The sequence below is a fragment of the Hesperophylax consimilis genome, unplaced genomic scaffold, assembly GCF_061612785.1.
Source record: "Hesperophylax consimilis isolate HC1 unplaced genomic scaffold, BYU_Hcon_1.0 scaffold_37, whole genome shotgun sequence".
Lineage (NCBI taxonomy): Eukaryota > Metazoa > Arthropoda > Insecta > Trichoptera > Limnephilidae > Hesperophylax > Hesperophylax consimilis.
This window is the reverse complement of record NW_028301267.1, coordinates 232,714-253,013: the sequence shown is the minus strand read 5'-3', so window position 1 is coordinate 253,013 and position 20,300 is coordinate 232,714. Positions and strand designations below refer to the sequence as shown.

Below are 20,300 nucleotides of genomic sequence, written 5' to 3'. Positions count from 1 at the left end.
GAAATCAGCGTCCATAAAAAACATGATTTTTCTGAAAATACAACCTAATGGAGATTTTGTGACTAAATTAGATGTTGACAACGACTCTTATCACTATTCCATAATTTCAGCCAGTTTTATCCCATAGGGCCTGAAAAAACTGCTTCCAAATTCCGAACCCAAGTCTGAAATTTGAATATAATTTTTTTTTTTTTTTAAATACAAGTTTATGGAGATTTCATGACTGAATTCGATTTGGACAACGACTCTCATAACTATTCCAAAATTTTAGCCCGTTTGGTCCCATAGAGCCTGAATAAACCGCTTCCAAATAACGAACCCAAGTCTGAAATTAGCGTTCATAAAAAACATGATTTTTCTAAAAATACAACTTTATGTAGATTTTGAGACTGAATTAGATTTGGACAACGACTCTCATCACTATTCCAAAATTTGAGCCCGTTTGGTCCCATAGAGCCTGCAAAAACTGCTTCCTTAGATCGAACCCAAGTCTGAAATTAGCGTCCATAAAAATAATGATTTTTCTAAAAATACAACTTTATGGAGATTTTGTGACTGAATTCGATTTGGACAACGACTCTCATCACTTTTCCAAAATTTCAGCCCATTTAGTCCCATAGAGCCTGAAAAAACTGCTTCCAAATTCCGAACCCAAGTCTGAAATTAGCGTCCATAAAAAACATGATTTTTCTAAAAATAAAACTTGATGGAGATTTTTTTTGACTGAACTAAATTTGGACAACGACTCTCATCACTTTTCTAAAATTTGAGCCCGTTTGGTCCCATAGAGCCTGCAAAAACTGCTTCCTTAGATCGAACCCAAGTCTGAAATTCGCGTCCATAAAAATAATGATTTTTCTAAAAAGACACCTTTATTGAGATTTTGTGACTGAATTCGATTTGGACCACGACTCTCATCACAATTCCGAAATTTGAGCCCGTTTGGTCCCATAGAGCCTGCAAAAACTGCTTCCTTAGATCGAACCCAAGTCTGAAATTCGCGTCCATAAAAATAATGATTTTTCTAAAAAGACAATTTTATTGAGATTTTGTGACTGAATTCGATTTGGACAACGACTCTCATCACTTTTCCAAAATTTCAGCCCATTTAGTCCCATAGAGCCTGAAAAAACTGCTTCCAAATTCCGAACCCAAGTCTGAAATCAGCGTCCATAAAAAACATGATTTTTCTGAAAATACAACTTTATGGAGATTTTGTGACTAAATTAGATTTTGACAACGACTCTTATCACTATTCCATAATTTCAGCCAGTTTTATCCCATAGGGCCTGAAAAAACTACTTCCAAATTCCGAACCCAAGTATGAAATTTGAATATAATTTTTTTTTTTTTTAAATACAAGTTTATGGAGATTTCATGACTGAATTCGATTTGGACAACAACTCTCATCACTTTTCCAAAATTTGAGCCCGTTTGGTCCCATAGAGCCTGCAAAAACTGCTTCCTTAGATCGAACCCAAGTCTGAAATTCGCGTCCATAAAAATAATGATTTTTCTAAAAAGACACCTTTATTGAGATTTTGTGACTGAATTCGATTTGGACAACGACTCTCATCACAATTCCAAAATTTGAGCCCGTTTGGTCCCATAGAGCCTGCAAAAACTGCTTCCAAATTCCGAACCCAAGTCTGAAATCAGCGTCCATAAAAAACATGATTTTTCTGAAAATACAACTTAATGGAGATTTTGTGACTAAATTAGATGTTGACAACGACTCTTATCACTATTCCATAATTTCAGCAAGTTTTATCCCATAGGGCCTGAAAAAACTGCTTCCAAATTCCGAACCCAAGTCTGAAATTTGAATATAATTTTTTTTTTTTTTTAAATACAAGTTTATGGAGATTTCATGACTGAATTCGATTTGGACAACGACTCTCATAACTATTCCAAAATTTTAGCCCGTTTGGTCCCATAGAGCCTGAATAAACCGCTTCCAAATAACGAACCCAAGTCTGAAATTAGCGTTCATAAAAAACATGATTTTTCTAAAAATACAACTTTATGTAGATTTTGAGACTGAATTAGATTTGGACAACGACTCTCATCACTATTCCAAAATTTGAGCCCGTTTGGTCCCATAGAGCCTGCAAAAACTGCTTCCTTAGATCGAACCCAAGTCTGAAATTAGCGTCCATAAAAATAATGATTTTTCTAAAAATACAACTTTATGGAGATTTTGTGACTGAATTCGATTTGGACAACGACTCTCATCACTTTTCCAAAATTTCAGCCCATTTAGTCCCATAGAGCCTGAAAAAACTGCTTCCAAATTCCGAACCCAAGTCTGAAATTAGCGTCCATAAAAAACATGATTTTTCTAAAAATAAAACTTGTTGGTGGTTTTTTTTTGACTGAACTAAATTTGGACAACGACTCTCATCACTTTTCCAAAATTTGAGCCCGTTTGGTCCCATAGAGCCTGCAAAAACTGCTTCCTTAGATCGAACCCAAGTCTGAAATTCGCGTCCATAAAAATAATGATTTTTCTAAAAAGACACCTTTATTGAGATTTTGTGACTGAATTCGATTTGGACAACGAATCTCATCACAATTCCAAAATTTGAGCCCGTTTGGTCCCATAGAGCCTGCAAAAACTGCTTCCTTAGATCGAACCCATGTCTGAAATTCGCTTCCATAAAAATAATGATTTTTCTAAAAAGACAATTTTATTGAGATTTTGTGACTGAATTCGATTTGGACAACGACTCTCATCACTTTTCCAAAATTTCAGCCCATTTAGTCCCATAGAGCCTGAAAAAACTGCTTCCAAATTCCGAACCCAAGTCTGAAATCAGCGTCCATAAAAAACATGATTTTTCTGAAAATACAACTTTATGGAGATTTTGTGACTAAATTAGATTTTGACAACGACTCTCATCACTATTCCATAATTTCAGCCAGTTTTATCCCATAGGGCCTGAAAAAACTACTTCCAAATTCCGAACCCAAGTATGAAATTTGAATATAATTTTTTTTTTTTTAAATACAAGTTTATGGAGATTTCATGACTGAATTCGATTTGGACAACAACTCTCATCACTATTCCAAAATTTGAGCCCGTTTGGTCCCATAGAGCCTGAATAAACCGCTTCCAAATACCGAACCCAAGTCTGAAATTAGCGTTCATAAAAAACATTATTTTTCTAAAAAAACAACTTTATGGAGATTTTGAGACTGAATTAGATTTGGACAACGACTCTCATCACTATTCCAAAATTTGAGCCCGTTTGGTCCCATAGAGCCTGCAAAAACTGCTTCCTTAGATCGAACCCAAGTCTGAAATTAGCGTCCATAAAAATAATGATTTTTTTAAAATACAACTTTATGGAGTTTTCTGACTGAATTCGATTTGGACAACGGCTCTCATCACTATTCCAAAATTTCAAACCGTTTGGTGCCATAGTGCCTGATAAAACTGCTTCAAAATTCTAAACCCAAGTCTGAAATAAGCGTCCATAAAAATTATGATTTTTCTAAAAATACAACTTTATGGAGATTTTGTGACTGAATTCGATTTGGACAACGACTCTTATCACTATTCCATAATTTCAGCCCGTTTTATCCCATAGGGCCTGAAAAATCTGCTTCCAAATTCCGAACCCAAGTCTGAAATTTGAATATAATTTTTTTTTTTTTTTTTAAATACAAGTTTATGGAGATTTCGTGACTGAATTCGATTTGGACAACGACTCTCATCACTATTCCAAAATTTGAGCCCGTTTGGTCCCATAGAGCCTGCAAAAACTGCTTCCTTAGATCGAACCCAAGTCTGAAATTCGCGTCCATAAAAATAATGATTTTTCTAAAAAGACAACTTTATTGAAATTTTGTGACTGAATTCGATTTGGACAACGACTCTCATCACTTTTCCAAAATTTCAGCCCATTTAGTCCCATAGAGCCTGAAAAAACTGCTTCCAAATTCCGAACCCAAGTCTGAAATCAGCGTCCATAAAAAACATGATTTTTCTGAAAATACAACTTTATGGAGATTTTGTGACTAAATTAGATTTTGACAACGACTCTTATCAATATTCCATAATTTCAGCCAGTTTTATCCCATAGGGCCTGAAAAAACTACTTCCAAATTCCGAACCCAAGTCTGAAATTTGAATATAATTTTTTTTTTTTTTTAAATACAAGTTTATGGAGATTTCATGACTGAATTCGATTTGGACAACGACTCTCATCACTATTCCAAAATTTGAGCCCGTTTGGTCCCATAGAGCCTGAATAAACCGCTTCCAAATACCGAACCCAAGTCTGAAATGAGCGTTCATAAAAAACATGATTTTTCTAAAAAAACAACTTTATGGAGATTTAGAGACTGAATTAGATTTGGACAACGACTCTCATCACTATTCCAAAATTTGAGCCCGTTTGGTCCCATAGAGCCTGCAAAAACTGCTTCCTTAGATCGAACCCAAGTCTGAAATTAGCGTCCATAAAAATAATGATTTTTTTAAAATACAACTTTATGGAGTTTTCTGACTGAATTCGATTTGGACAACGACTCTCATCACTATTCCAAAATTTCAAACCGTTTGGTGCCATAGTGCCTGATAAAACTGCTTCAAAATTCTAAACCCAAGTCTGAAATAAGCGTCCATAAAAATTATGATTTTTCTAAAAATACAACTTTATGGAGATTTTCTGACTGAATTCGATTTGGACAACGACTCTCATCACTTTTCAGAAATTTCAGCCCATTTAGTCCCATAGAGCCTGAAAAAACTGCTTCCGAATTCCGAACCCAAGTCTGAAATAAGCGTCCATAATTATTATGATTTTTCTAAAAATACAACTTTATGGAGATCTTGTGACTGAATTCGATTTGGACAACGACTCTCATCACTTTTCCAAAATTTCAGCCCATTAAGTCCCATTGAGCCTGAAAAAACTGCTTCCAAATTCCGAACCCAAGTCTGAAATTAGCGTCCATAAAAAACATGATTTTTCTAAAAATACAACTTTATGGAGATTTTTTGACTGAACTAGATTTGGACAACGACTCTTATCACTATTCCGAAATTCGAGCCCGTTTGGACCCATAGAGCCTGCAAAAACTGCTTCCTTAGATCGAACCCAAGTCTGAAATTAGCGTCCATAAAAATAATGATTTTCCTAAAAAGAAAACTTTATGGAGATTTTGTGACTGAATTCGATTTGGACAACGACTCTCATCACTTTTCAGAAATTTCAGCCCATTTAGTCCCATAGAGCCTGAAAAAACTGCTTCCGAATTCCGAACCCAAGTCTGAAATAAGCGTCCATAATTATTATGATTTTTCTAAAAATACAACTTTATGGAGATTTTGTGACTGAATTCGATTTGGACAACGACTCTCATCACTTTTCAGAAATTTCAGCCAATTTAGTCCCATAGAGTTTGAAAAATCTGCTTCCAAATTCCGAACCCAAGTCTGAAATTTGAATATAATTTTTTTTTTTTAAATACAAGTTTATGGAGATTTCATGACTGAATTCGATTTGGACAACGACTCTCATCACTATTCCAAAATTTGAGCCCGTTTGGTCCCATAGAGCCTGAATAAACCGCTTCCAAATACCGAACCCAAGTCTGAAATTAGCGTTCATAAAAAACATGATTTTTCTAAAAAAACAACTTTATGGAGATTTAGAGACTGAATTAGATTTGGACAACGACTCTCATCACTATTCCAAAATTTGAGCCCGTTTGGTCCCATAGAGCCTGCAAAAACTGCTTCCTTAGATCGAACCCAAGTCTGAAATTAGCGTCCATAAAAATAATGATTTTTTTAAAATACAACTTTATGGAGTTTTCTGACTGAATTCGATTTGGACAACGACTCTCATCACTATTCCAAAATTTCAAACCGTTTGGTGCCATAGTGCCTGATAAAACTGCTTCAAAATTCTAAACCCAAGTCTGAAATAAGCGTCCATAAAAATTATGATTTTTCTAAAAATACAACTTTATGGAGATTTTCTGACTGAATTCGATTTGGACAACGACTCTCATCACTTTTCAGAAATTTCAGCCCATTTAGTCCCATAGAGCCTGAAAAAACTGCTTCCGAATTCCGAACCCAAGTCTGAAATAAGCGTCCATAATTATTATGATTTTTCTAAAAATACAACTTTATGGAGATCTTGTGACTGAATTTGATTTGGACAACGACTCTCATCACTTTTCCAAAATTTCAGCCCATTAAGTCCCATTGAGCCTGAAAAAACTGCTTCCAAATTCCGAACCCAAGTCTGAAATTAGCGTCCATAAAAAACATGATTTTTCTAAAAATACAACTTTATGGAGATTTTTTGACTGAACTAGATTTGGACAACGACTCTTATCACTATTCCGAAATTCGAGCCCGTTTGGACCCATAGAGCCTGCAAAAACTGCTTCCTTAGATCGAACCCAAGTCTGAAATTAGCGTCCATAAAAATAATGATTTTCCTAAAAAGAAAACTTTATGGAGATTTTGTGACTGAATTCGATTTGGACAACGACTCTCATCACTTTTCAGAAATTTCAGCCCATTTAGTCCCATAGAGCCTGAAAAAACTGCTTCCGAATTCCGAACCCAAGTCTGAAATAAGCGTCCATAATTATTATGATTTTTCTAAAAATACAACTTTATGGAGATTTTGTGACTGAATTCGATTTGGACAACGACTCTCATCACTTTTCAGAAATTTCAGCCAATTTAGTCCCATAGAGTTTGAAAAATCTGCTTCCAAATTCCGAACCCAAGTCTGAAATTTGAATATAATTTTTTTTTTTTAAATACAAGTTTATGGAGATTTCGTGACTGAATTCGATTTGCACAACGACTCTCATCACTATTCCAAAATTTGAGCCCGTTTGGTCCCATAGAGCCTGAATAAACCGCTTCCAAATACCAAACCCAAGTCTGAAATCAGCGTTCATAAAAAACATGATTTTTCTAAAAATACAACTTTATGGAGATTTTGAGACTGAATTAGATTTGGACAACGACTCTCATCACTATTCCAAAATTTGAGCCCGTTTGGTCCCATAGAGCCTGCAAAAACTGCTTCCTTAGATCGAACCCAAGTCTGAAATTAGCGTCCATAAAAATAACAATTTTTCTAAAAATACAACTTTATGGAGATTTTGTGACTGAATTCGATTTGGACAACGACTCTCATCACTTTTCAGAAATTTCAGCCAATTTAGTCCCATAGAGCCTGAAAAAACTGCTTCCAAATTCCGAACCCAAGTCTGAAATCAATGTCCATAAAAAACATGATTTTTCTGAAAATACAACTTAATGGAGATTTTGTGACTAAATTAGATTTTGACAACGACTCTTATCACTATTCCATAATTTCAGCCCGTTTTATCCCATAGGGCCTGAAAAAACTGCTTCCAAATTCCGAACCCAAGTCTGAAATTTGAATATAATTTTTTTGTTTTGTTTTAAATACAAGTTTATGGAGATTTCATGACTGAATTCGATTTGGACAACGACTCTCATCACTATTCCAAAATTTGAGCCCGTTAGGTCCCATAGAGCCTGAATAAACCGCTTCCAAATACCGAACCCAAGTCTGAAATTAGCGTTCATAAAAAACATGAATTTTCTAAAAATACAACTTTATGGAGATTTTTAGACTGAATTAGATTTGGACAACGACTCTCATCACTTTTCAGAAATTTCAGCCCATTTAGTCCCATAGAGCCTGAAAAAACTGCTTCCGAATTCCGAACCCAAGTCTGAAATAAGCGTCCATAATTATTATGATTTTTCTAAAAATACAACTTTATGGAGATTTTGTGACTGAATTCGATTTGGACAACGACTCTCATCACTTTTCAGAAATTTCAGCCAATTTAGTCCCATAGAGCCTGAAAAATCTGCTTCCAAATTCCGAACCCAAGTCTGAAATTTGAATATAATTTTTTTTTTTTTTAAATACAAGTTTATGGAGATTTCGTGACTGAATTCGATTTGCACAACGACTCTCATCACTATTCCAAAATTTGAGCCCGTTTGGTCCCATAGAGCCTGAATAAACCGCTTCCAAATACCGAACCCAAGTCTGAAATTAGCGTTCATAAAAAACATGAATTTTCTAAAAATACAACTTTATGGAGATTTTTAGACTGAATTAGATTTGGACAACGACTCTCATCACTTTTCCAAAATTTCAGCCCATTTAGTCCCATAGAGCCTGAAAAAACTGCTTCCAAATTCCGAACCCAAGTCTGAAATTAGCGTCCATAAAAAACATGATTTTTCTAAAAATACAACTTTATGAAGATTTTTTGACTGAACTAGATTTGGACAACGACTCTTATCACTATTCCGAAATTCGAGCCCGTTTGGACCCATAGAGCCTGCAAAAACTGCTTCCTTAGATCGAACCCAAGTCTGAAATTAGCGTCCATAAAAATAATGATTTTCCTAAAAAGACAACTTTATGGAGATTTTGTGACTGAATTCGATTTGGACAACGACTCTCATCACTTTTCAGAAATTTCAGCCCATTAAGTCCCATAGAGCCTGAAAAAACTGCTTCCGAATTCCGAACCCAAGTCTGAAATAAGCGTCCATAATTATTATGATTTTTCTAAAAATACAACTTTATGGAGATCTTGTGACTGAATTCGATTTGGACAACGACTCTCATCACTTTTCCAAAATTTCAGCCCATTAAGTCCCATTGAGCCTGAAAAAACTGCTTCCAAATTCCGAACCCAAGTCTGAAATTTGAATATATTTTTTTTTTTTGTTTTAAATACAAGTTTATGGAGATTTCATGACTGAATTCGATTTGGACAACGACTCTCATCACTATTCCAAAATTTGAGCCCGTTTGGTCCCATAGAGCCTGAATAAACCGCTTCCAAATACCGAACCCAAGTCTGAAATTAGCGTTCATAAAAAACATGAATTTTCTAAAAATACAATTTTATGGAGATTTTGAGACTGAATTAGATTTGGACAACGACTCTCATCACTATTCCAAAATTTGAGCCCGTTTGGTCCCATAGAGCCTGCAAAAACTGCTTCCTTAGATCGAACCCAAGTCTGAAATTAGCGTCCATAAAAATAATGATTTTTCTAAAAATACAACTTTATGGAGATTTTGTGACTGAATTCGATTTGGACAACGACCCTCATCACTTTTCCAAAATTTCAGCCCATTTAGTCCCATAGAGCCTGAAAAAACTGCTTCCAAATTCCGAACCCAAGTCTGAAATTAGCGTCCATAAAAAACATGATTTTTCTAAAAATACAACTTTATGGAGATTTTTTGACTGCACTAGATTTGGACAACGACTCTTATCACTATTCCAAAATTCGAGCCCGTTTGGACCCATAGAGCCTGCAAAAACTGCTTCCTTAGATCGAACCCAAGTCTGAAATTAGCGTCCATAAAAATAATGATTTTCCTAAAAAGACAACTAAATGGTGATTTTGTGACTGAATTCGATTTGGACAACGACTCTCATCACTTTTCAGAAATTTCAGCCCATTTAGTCCCATAGAGCCTGAAGAAACTGCTTCCAAATTCCGAACCCAAGTCTGAAATTTGAATATAATTTTTTTGTTTTGTTTTAAATACAAGTTTATGGAGATTTCATGACTGAATTCGATTTGGACAACGACTCTCATCACTATTCCAAAATTTGAGCCCGTTTGGTCCCATAGAGCCTGAATAAACCGCTTCCAAATACCGAACCCAAGTCTGAAATTAGCGTTCATAAAAAACATGAATTTTCTAAAAATACAACTTTATGGAGATTTTTAGACTGAATTAGATTTGGACAACGACTCTCATCACTTTTCAGAAATTTCAGCCCATTTAGTCCCATAGAGCCTGAAAAAACTGCTTCCGAATTCCGAACCCAAGTCTGAAATAAGCGTCCATAATTATTATGATTTTTCTAAAAATACAACTTTATGGAGATTTTGTGACTGAATTCGATTTGGACAACGACTCTCATCACTTTTCAGAAATTTCAGCCAATTTAGTCCCATAGAGCCTGAAAAATCTGCTTCCAAATTCCGAACCCAAGTCTGAAATTTGAATATAATTTTTTTTTTTTTAAATACAAGTTTATGGAGATTTCGTGACTGAATTCGATTTGCACAACGACTCTCATCACTATTCCAAAATTTGAGCCCGTTTGGTCCCATAGAGCCTGAATAAACCGCTTCCAAATACCGAACCCAAGTCTGAAATTAGCGTTCATAAAAAACATGAATTTTCTAAAAATACAACTTTATGGAGATTTTTATACTGAATTAGATTTGGACAACGACTCTCATCACTTTTCCAAAATTTCAGCCCATTTAGTCCCATAGAGCCTGAAAAAACTGCTTCCAAATTCCGAACCCAAGTCTGAAATTAGCGTCCATAAAAAACATGATTTTTCTAAAAATACAACTTTATGAAGATTTTTTGACTGAACTAGATTTGGACAACGACTCTTATCACTATTCCGAAATTCGAGCCCGTTTGGACCCATAGAGCCTGCAAAAACTGCTTCCTTAGATCGAACCCAAGTCTGAAATTAGCGTCCATAAAAATAATGATTTTCCTAAAAAGACAACTTTATGGAGATTTTGTGACTGAATTCGATTTGGACAACGACTCTCATCACTTTTCAGAAATTTCAGCCCATTTAGTCCCATAGAGCCTGAAAAAACTGCTTCCGAATTCCGAACCCAAGTCTGAAATAAGCGTCCATAATTATTATGATTTTTCTAAAAATACAACTTTATGGAGATCTTGTGACTGAATTCGATTTGGACAACGACTCTCATCACTTTTCCAAAATTTCAGCCCATTAAGTCCCATTGAGCCTGAAAAAACTGCTTCCAAATTCCGAACCCAAGTCTGAAATTTGAATATATTTTTTTTTTTTGTTTTAAATACAAGTTTATGGAGATTTCATGACTGAATTCGATTTGGACAACGACTCTCATCACTATTCCAAAATTTGAGCCCGTTTGGTCCCATAGAGCCTGAATAAACCGCTTCCAAATACCGAACCCAAGTCTGAAATTAGCGTTCATAAAAAACATGAATTTTCTAAAAATACAATTTTATGGAGATTTTGAGACTGAATTAGATTTGGACAACGACTCTCATCACTATTCAAAAATTTGAGCCCGTTTGGTCCCATAGAGCCTGCAAAAACTGCTTCCTTAGATCGAACCCAAGTCTGAAATTAGCGTTCATAAAAATAATGATTTTTCTAAAAATACAACTTTATGGAGATTTTGTGACTGAATTCGATTTGGACAACGACCCTCATCACTTTTCCAAAATTTCAGCCCATTTAGTCCCATAGAGCCTGAAAAAACTGCTTCCAAATTCCGAACCCAAGTCTGAAATTAGCGTCCATAAAAAACATGATTTTTCTAAAAATACAACTTTATGGAGATTTTGAGACTGAATTAGATTTGGACAACGACTCTCATCACTATTCCAAAATTTGAGCCCGTTTGGTCCCATAGAGCCTGAATAAACCGCTTCCAAATACCGAACCCAAGTCTGAAATTAGCGTTCATAAAAAACATGAATTTTCTAAAAATACAACTTTATGGAGATTTTTAGACTGAATTAGATTTGGACAACGACTCTCATCACTTTTCAGAAATTTCAGCCCATTTAGTCCCATAGAGCCTGAAAAAACTGCTTCCGAATTCCGAACCCAAGTCTGAAATAAGCGTCCATAATTATTATGATTTTTCTAAAAATACAACTTTATGGAGATTTTGTGACTGAATTCGATTTGGACAACGACTCTCATCACTTTTCAGAAATTTCAGCCAATTTAGTCCCATAGAGCCTGAAAAATCTGCTTCCAAATTCCGAACCCAAGTCTGAAATTTGAATATAATTTTTTTTTTTTTTAAATACAAGTTTATGGAGATTTCGTGACTGAATTCGATTTGCACAACGACTCTCATCACTATTCCAAAATTTGAGCCCGTTTGGTCCCATAGAGCCTGAATAAACCGCTTCCAAATACCGAACCCAAGTCTGAAATTAGCGTTCATAAAAAACATGAATTTTCTAAAAATACAACTTTATGGAGATTTTTAGACTGAATTAGATTTGGACAACGACTCTCATCACTTTTCCAAAATTTCAGCCCATTTAGTCCCATAGAGCCTGAAAAAACTGCTTCCAAATTCCGAACCCAAGTCTGAAATTAGCGTCCATAAAAAACATGATTTTTCTAAAAATACAACTTTATGAAGATTTTTTGACTGAACTAGATTTGGACAACGACTCTTATCACTATTCCGAAATTCGAGCCCGTTTGGACCCATAGAGCCTGCAAAAACTGCTTCCTTAGATCGAACCCAAGTCTGAAATTAGCGTCCATAAAAATAATGATTTTCCTAAAAAGACAACTTTATGGAGATTTTGTGACTGAATTCGATTTGGACAACGACTCTCATCACTTTTCAGAAATTTCAGCCCATTTAGTCCCATAGAGCCTGAAAAAACTGCTTCCGAATTCCGAACCCAAGTCTGAAATAAGCGTCCATAATTATTATGATTTTTCTAAAAATACAACTTTATGGAGATCTTGTGACTGAATTCGATTTGGACAACGACTCTCATCACTTTTCCAAAATTTCAGCCCATTAAGTCCCATTGAGCCTGAAAAAACTGCTTCCAAATTCCGAACCCAAGTCTGAAATTTGAATATATTTTTTTTTTTGTTTTAAATACAAGTTTATGGAGATTTCATGACTGAATTCGATTTGGACAACGACTCTCATCACTATTCCAAAATTTGAGCCCGTTTGGTCCCATAGAGCCTGAATAAACCGCTTCCAAATACCGAACCCAAGTCTGAAATTAGCGTTCATTAAAAACATGAATTTTCTAAAAATACAATTTTATGGAGATTTTGAGACTGAATTAGATTTGGACAACGACTCTCATCACTATTCCAAAATTTGAGCCCGTTTGGTCCCATAGAGCCTGCAAAAACTGCTTCCTTAGATCGAACCCAAGTCTGAAATTAGCGTCCATAAAAATAATGATTTTTCTAAAAATACAACTTTATGGAGATTTTGTGACTGAATTCGATTTGGACAACGACCCTCATCACTTTTCCAAAATTTCAGCCCATTTAGTCCCATAGAGCCTGAAAAAACTGCTTCCAAATTCCGAACCCAAGTCTGAAATTAGCGTCCATAAAAAACATGATTTTTCTAAAAATACAACTTTATGGAGATTTTTTGACTGCACTAGATTTGGACAACGACTCTTATCACTATTCCAAAATTCGAGCCCGTTTGGACCCATAGAGCCTGCAAAAACTGCTTCCTTAGATCGAACCCAAGTCTGAAATTAGCGTCCATAAAAATAATGATTTTCCTAAAAAGACAACTAAATGGTGATTTTGTGACTGAATTCGATTTGGACAACGACTCTCATCACTTTTCAGAAATTTCAGCCCATTTAGTCCCATAGAGCCTGAAGAAACTGCTTCCGAATTCCGAACCCAAGTCTGAAATAAGCGTCCATCATTATAATGATTTTTCTAAAAATACAACTTTATGGAGATCTTGTGACTGAATTCGATTAGGGCAACGACTCTCATCACTTTTCCAAAATTTCAGCCCATTTAGTCCCATCGAGCCTGAAAAAACTGCTTCCAAATTCCGAACCCAAGTCTGAAATTAGCGTCCATAAAAAACATGATTTTTCTAAAAATACAACTTTATGGAGATTTTTTGACTGCACTAGATTTGGACAACGACTCTTATCACTATTCCAAAATTCGAGCCCGTTTGGACCCATAGAGCCTGCAAAAACTGCTTCCTTAGATCGAACCCAAGTCTGAAATTAGCGTCCATAAAAATAATGATTTTCCTAAAAAGACAACTAAATGGTGATTTTGTGACTGAATTCGATTTGGACAACGACTCTCATCACTTTTCAGAAATTTCAGCCCATTTAGTCCCATAGAGCCTGAAAAAACTGCTTCCGAATTCCGAACCCAAGTCTGAAATAAGCGTCCATCATTATAATGATTTTTCTAAAAATACAACTTTATGGAGATCTTGAGACTGAATTCGATTAGGGCAACGACTCTCATCACTTTTCCAAAATTTCAGCCCATTTAGTCCCATCGAGCCTGAAAAAACTGCTTCCAAATTCCGAACCCAAGTCTGAAATTAGCGTCCATAAAAAACATGATTTTTCTAAAAATACAACTTTATGGAGATTTTGTGACTGAATTCGATTTGGACAACGACTCTCATCACTATTCCAAAATTTGAGCCCGTTTGGTCCCATAGAGCCTGCAAAAACTGCTTCCTTAGATCGAACCCAAGTCTGAAATTAGCGTCCATAAAAATAATGATTTTTCTAAAAATACAACTTTATGGAGATTTTGTGACTGAATTCGATTTGGACAACGACTCTCATCACTTTTCAGAAATTTCAGCCAATTTAGTCCCATAGAGCCTGAAAAAACTGCTTCCAAATTCCGAACCCAAGTCTGAAATCAATGTCCATAAAAAACATGATTTTTCTGAAAATACAACTTAATGGAGATTTTGTGACTAAATTAGATTTTGACAACGACTCTTATCACTATTCCATAATTTCAGCCCGTTTTATCCCATAGGGCCTGAAAAAACTGCTTCCAAATTCCGAACCCAAGTCTGAAATTTGAATATAATTTTTTTTTTTGTTTTAAATACAAGTTTATGGAGATTTCATGACTGAATTCGATTTGGACAACGACTCTCATCACTATTCCAAAATTTGAGCCCGTTTGGTCCCATAGAGCCTGAATAAACCGCTTCCAAATACCGAAACCAAGTCTGAAATTAGCGTTCATAAAAAACATGATTTTTCTAAAAATACAACTTTATGGAGATTTTGAGACTGAATTAGATTTGGACAACGACTCTCATCACTATTCCAAAATTTGAGCCCGTTTGGTCCTATAGAGCCTGCAAAAACTGCTTCCTTAGATCGAACCCAAGTCTGAAATTAGCGTCCATAAAAATAACGATTTTTCTAAAAATACAACTTTATGGAGATTTTGTGACTGAATTCGATTTGGACAACGACTCTCATCACTTTTCCAAAATTTCAGCCCATTTAGTCCCATCGAGCCTGAAAAAACTGCTTCCAAATTCCGAACTCAAGTCTGAAATTAGCGTCCATAAAAAACATGATTTTTCTAAAAATACAACTTTATGGAGATTTTGTGACTGAATTCGATTTGGACAACGACTCTCATCACTATTCCAAAATTTGTGCCCGTTTGGTCCCATAGAGCCTGCAAAAACTGCTTCCTTAGATCGAACCCAAGTCTGAAATTAGCGTCCATCAAAATAATCATTTTTCTAAAAATACAACTTTATGGAGATTTTGTGACTGATTTCGATTTGGACACCGACTCTCAACACTTTTCCAAAATTTCAGCCCATTTAGTCCCATAGAGCCTGAAAAAACTGCTTCCAAATTCCGAACCCAAGTCTGAAATTAGCGTCCATAAAAAACATGATTTTTCTAAAAATACAACTTTATGGAGATTTTGAGACTGAATTAGATTTGGACAACGACTCTCATCACTATTCCAAAATTTGAGCCCGTTTGGTCCCATAGAGCCTGCAAAAACTGCTTCCTTAGATCGAACCCAAGTCTGAAATTAGCGTCCATAAAAATAATGATTTTTTTAAAATACAACTTTATGGAGTTTTCTGACTGAATTCGATTTGGACAACGACTCTCATCACTATTCCAAAATTTCAAACCGTTTGGTGCCATAGTGCCTGATAAAACTGCTTCAAAATTCTAAACCCAAGTCTGAAATAAGCGTCCATAAAAATAATGATTTTTCTAAAAATACAACTTTATGGAGATTTTGTGACTGAATTCGATTTGGACAACGACTCTCATCACTTTTCCAAAATTTGAGCCCGTTTGGTCCCATAGAGCCTGCAAAAACTGCTTCCTTAGATCGAACCCAAGTCTGAAATTAGCGTCCATAAAAATAATGATTTTTCTAAAAATACAACTTTATGGAGATTTTTTGACTGAATTCGATTTGGACAACGACTCCCATCACTATTCCAAAATTTCAAACCGTTTGGTGCCATAGTGCCTGATAAAACTGCTTCAAAATTCCAAACCCAAGTCTGAAATTAGCGTCCATAAAAATTATGATTTTTCTTAAAATACAACTTTATGGAGATTTTGAGACTGAATTAGATTTGGACAACGACTCTCATCACTATTCCAAAATTTGAGCCCGTTTGGTCCCATAGAGCCTGCAAAAACTGCTTCCTTAGATCGAACCCAAGTCTGAAATTAGCGTCCATAAAAATAATGATTTTTCTAAAAATACAACTTTATGGAGATTTTGTGACTGAATTCGATTTGGACAACGACTCTCATCCATTTTCAGAAACTTCAGCCCATTTAGTCCCATAGAGCCTGAAAAAACTGCTTCCAAATTCCGAACCCAAGTCTGAAATCAGCGTCCATAAAAAACATGATTTTTCTAAAAATACAACTTATGGACATTTTCTGACTGAATTCGATTTGGACAACGACTCCCATCACTATTCCAAAATTTGAGCCCGTTTGGTCCCATAGAGCCTGCAAAAACTGCTTCCTTAGATCGAACCCAAGTCTGAAATTAGCGTCCATAAAAATAATGATTTTTCTAAAAATACAACTTTATGGAGATTTTTTGACTGAACTAGATTTGGATATTGACTCTCATCACTATTCCAAAATTTGAGCCCGTTTGATCCCATAGAGCCTGCAAAAACTGCTTCCTTAGATCGAACCCAAAACTGAAATTAGCGTCCATAAAAATAATGATTTTTCTAAAAATACAACTTTATGGAGATTTTGTGACTGAATTCGATTTGGACAACGACTCTCATCACTTTTCAGAAATTTCAGCCAATTTAGTCCCATAGAGCCTGAAAAAACTGCTTCCAAATTCCGAACCCAAGTCTGAAATCAATGTCCATAAAAAACATGATTTTTCTGAAAATACAACTTAATGGAGATTTTGTGACTAAATTAGATTTTGACAACGACTCTTATCACTATTCCATAATTTCAGCCCGTTTTATCCCATAGGGCCTGAAAAAACTGCTTCCAAATTCCGAACCCAAGTCTGAAATTTGAATATAATTTTTTTTTTTGTTTTAAATACAAGTTTATGGAGATTTCATGACTGAATTCGATTTGGACAACGACTCTCATCACTATTCCAAAATTTGAGCCCGTTTGGTCCCATAGAGCCTGAATAAACCGCTTCCAAATACCGAACCCAAGTCTGAAATTAGCGTTCATAAAAAACATGATTTTTCTAAATATACAACTTTATGGAGATTTTGTGACTGAATTCGATTTGGACAACGACTCTCATCACTATTCCAAAATTTGTGCCCGTTTGGTCCCATAGAGCCTGCAAAAACTGCTTCCTTAGATCGAACCCAAGTCTGAAATTAGCGTCCATCAAAATAATCATTTTTCTAAAAATACAACTTTATGGAGATTTTGTGACTGATTTCGATTTGGACACCGACTCTCAACACTTTTCCAAAATTTCAGCCCATTTAGTCCCATAGAGCCTGAAAAAACTGCTTCCAAATTCCGAACCCAAGTCTGAAATAAGCGTCCATAATTATTATGATTTTTCTAAAAATACAATTTTATGGAGATCTTGTGACTGAATTCGATTTGGACAACAAATCTCATCACTTTTCCAAAATTTCAGCCCATTTAGTCCCATAGAGCCTGAAAAAACTGCTTCCAAATTCCGAACCCAAGTCTGAAATTAGCGTCCATAAAAATAACGATTTTTCTAAAAATACAACTTTATGGAGATTTTGTGACTGAATTCGATTTGGACAACGACTCTCATCACTTTTCCAAAATTTCAGCCCATTTAGTCCCATCGAGCCTGAAAAAACTGCTTCCAAATTCCGAACCCAAGTCTGAAATTAGCGTCCATAAAAAACATGATTTTTCTAAAAATACAACTTTATGGAGATTTTTAGACTGAATTAGATTTGGACAACGACTCTCATCACTTTTCAGAAATTTCAGCCCATTTAGTCCCATAGAGCCTGAAAAAACTGCTTCCGAATTCCGAACCCAAGTCTGAAATAAGCGTCCATAATTATTATGATTTTTCTAAAAATACAACTTTATGGAGATTTTGTGACTGAATTCGATTTGGACAACGACTCTCATCACTTTTCAGAAATTTCAGCCAATTTAGTCCCATAGAGCCTGAAAAATCTGCTTCCAAATTCCGAACCCAAGTCTGAAATTTGAATATAATTTTTTTTTTGAAGTGAAACTTCTTTACCCGCGTCATGCAATTTCGAGTACCGGAGTAAAACCAACTCATGACCGAAACGAAAATGCGGGACCGATTAAAGTTCATTTGATCTAGTCAAAGTTTTGAAGTAAAATATAAATGCTTCTTAGCTCATCTCGACAACTGGCGTTGGTGGTGTAATGGTCAGCGTAGTTGCTTTCCAAGCAGTTGATCCGAGTTCGATTCTCGGCCATCGCACATTATTTTTTTGTTTTTAACGCCTTTTGAAGTGAAACTTCTTTACCCGCGTCATGCAATTTCGAGTACCGGAGTAAAACCAACTCATGACCGAAACGAAAATGCGGGACCGATTAAAGTTCATTTGATCTAGTCAAAGTTTTGAAGTAAAATATAAATGCTTCTTAGCTCATCTCGACAACTGGCGTTGGTGGTGTAATGGTCAGCGTAGTTGCTTTCCAAGCAGTTGATCCGAGTTCGATTCTCGGCCATCGCACATTATTTTTTTGTTTTTAACGCCTTTTTTTTTTTCAATGGTTGACCATAATATCAATCCACTAAGTAATATTTTAGGCCTGTAGCATACTTGAAAAGTTAAAGAATGATATAAAATTTTTTATGATGTTAACGATAAAAAAATAAAAAAAAACATAAAATTACCATAAAAAATGGGCCAACGGCACGCGGTGTTCCCAAGCGGTCACCCATCCAAGTACTGACCGCGCCCAATGTTGCTTAACTTCGGTGATCGGACGAGAACCGGTGTGTTCAACATGGTATGGTCGTTGGCAAACGCTAAACAATATTAATTTCTATTCTACCTGCCAATAAATATATGAAAATTAGTATAAAAAAGCCCTAATAATACTGAAAACATTAGCAAGGTGTGTGCGACGTTGATAAAAATAATCATTACATACGCGCTTGAAAAAGATCGTAATTACATCCATAACTTTGCAGGAATTTTTTTTTTCAATGGTTGACCATAATATCAATCCACTAAGTAATATTTTAGGCCTGTAGCATACTTGAAAAGTTAAAGAATTTTATGATATTATTAATGATAGTAACGATAAAAAAATAAAAAAAAACATGAAATTACCATAAAAAATGGGCCAACGGCACGCGGTGTTCCCAAGCGGTCACCCATCCAAGTACTGACCGCGCCCAATGTTGCTTAACTTCGGTGATCGGACGAGAACCGGTGTGTTCAACATGGTATGGTCGTTGGCAAACGCTAAACAATATTAATTTCTATTCTACCTGCCAATAAATATATGAAAATTAGTATAAAAAAGCCCTAATAATACTGAAAACATTAGCAAGGTGTGTGCGACGTTGATAAAAATAATCATTACATACGCGCTTGAAAAAGATCGTAATTACATCCATAACTTTGCAGGAATTTTTTTTTTCAATGGTTGACCATAATATCAATCCACTAAGTAATATTTTAGGCCTGTAGCATACTTGAAAAGTTAAAGAATTTTATGATATTATTAATGATAGTAACGATAAAAAAATAAAAAAAAACATGAAATTACCATAAAAAATGGGCCAACGGCACGCGGTGTTCCCAAGCGGTCACCCATCCAAGTACTGACCGCGCCCAATGTTGCTTAACTTCGGTGATCGGACGAGAACCGGTGTGTTCAACATGGTATGGTCGTTGGCAAACGCTAAACAATATTAATTTCTACTCTACCTGCCAATAAATATATGAAAATTAGTATAAAAAAGCCCTAATAATACTGAAAACATTAGCAAGGTGTATGCGACGTTGATAAAAATAATCATTACATACGCGCTTGAAAAAGATCGTAATTACATCCATAACTTTGCAGGAATTTTTTGAAGTGAAACTTCTTTACGCGCGTCATGCAATTTCGAGGACCGGAGTAAAACCGACTCATGACCGTGACGAAAAAACGGGATCATTTCGCTATAGGAGCCTAGCT

At 35.4% G+C, this 20,300-nt stretch overlaps 3 non-coding genes across 3 annotated transcripts; all 3 read right to left on the bottom strand.

Annotated features, from left to right (window-relative positions):
• Positions 1-19,013: 19,013 nt before the first annotated feature.
• LOC149409043 (5S ribosomal RNA) lies at positions 19,014-19,132 on the bottom strand. The gene has a single exon (XR_016305292.1). It is a non-coding gene; the product is annotated as a 5S ribosomal RNA (ribosomal RNA).
• Positions 19,133-19,455: 323 nt separating this feature from the next.
• Positions 19,456-19,574, bottom strand: LOC149409042 (5S ribosomal RNA). Its single transcript, XR_016305299.1, has one exon. It is a non-coding gene; the product is annotated as a 5S ribosomal RNA (ribosomal RNA).
• A 323-nt stretch (positions 19,575-19,897) lies between these two features.
• On the bottom strand, positions 19,898-20,016 carry LOC149409041 (5S ribosomal RNA). Its single transcript, XR_016305298.1, has one exon. It is a non-coding gene; the product is annotated as a 5S ribosomal RNA (ribosomal RNA).
• Positions 20,017-20,300: the final 284 nt, after the last annotated feature.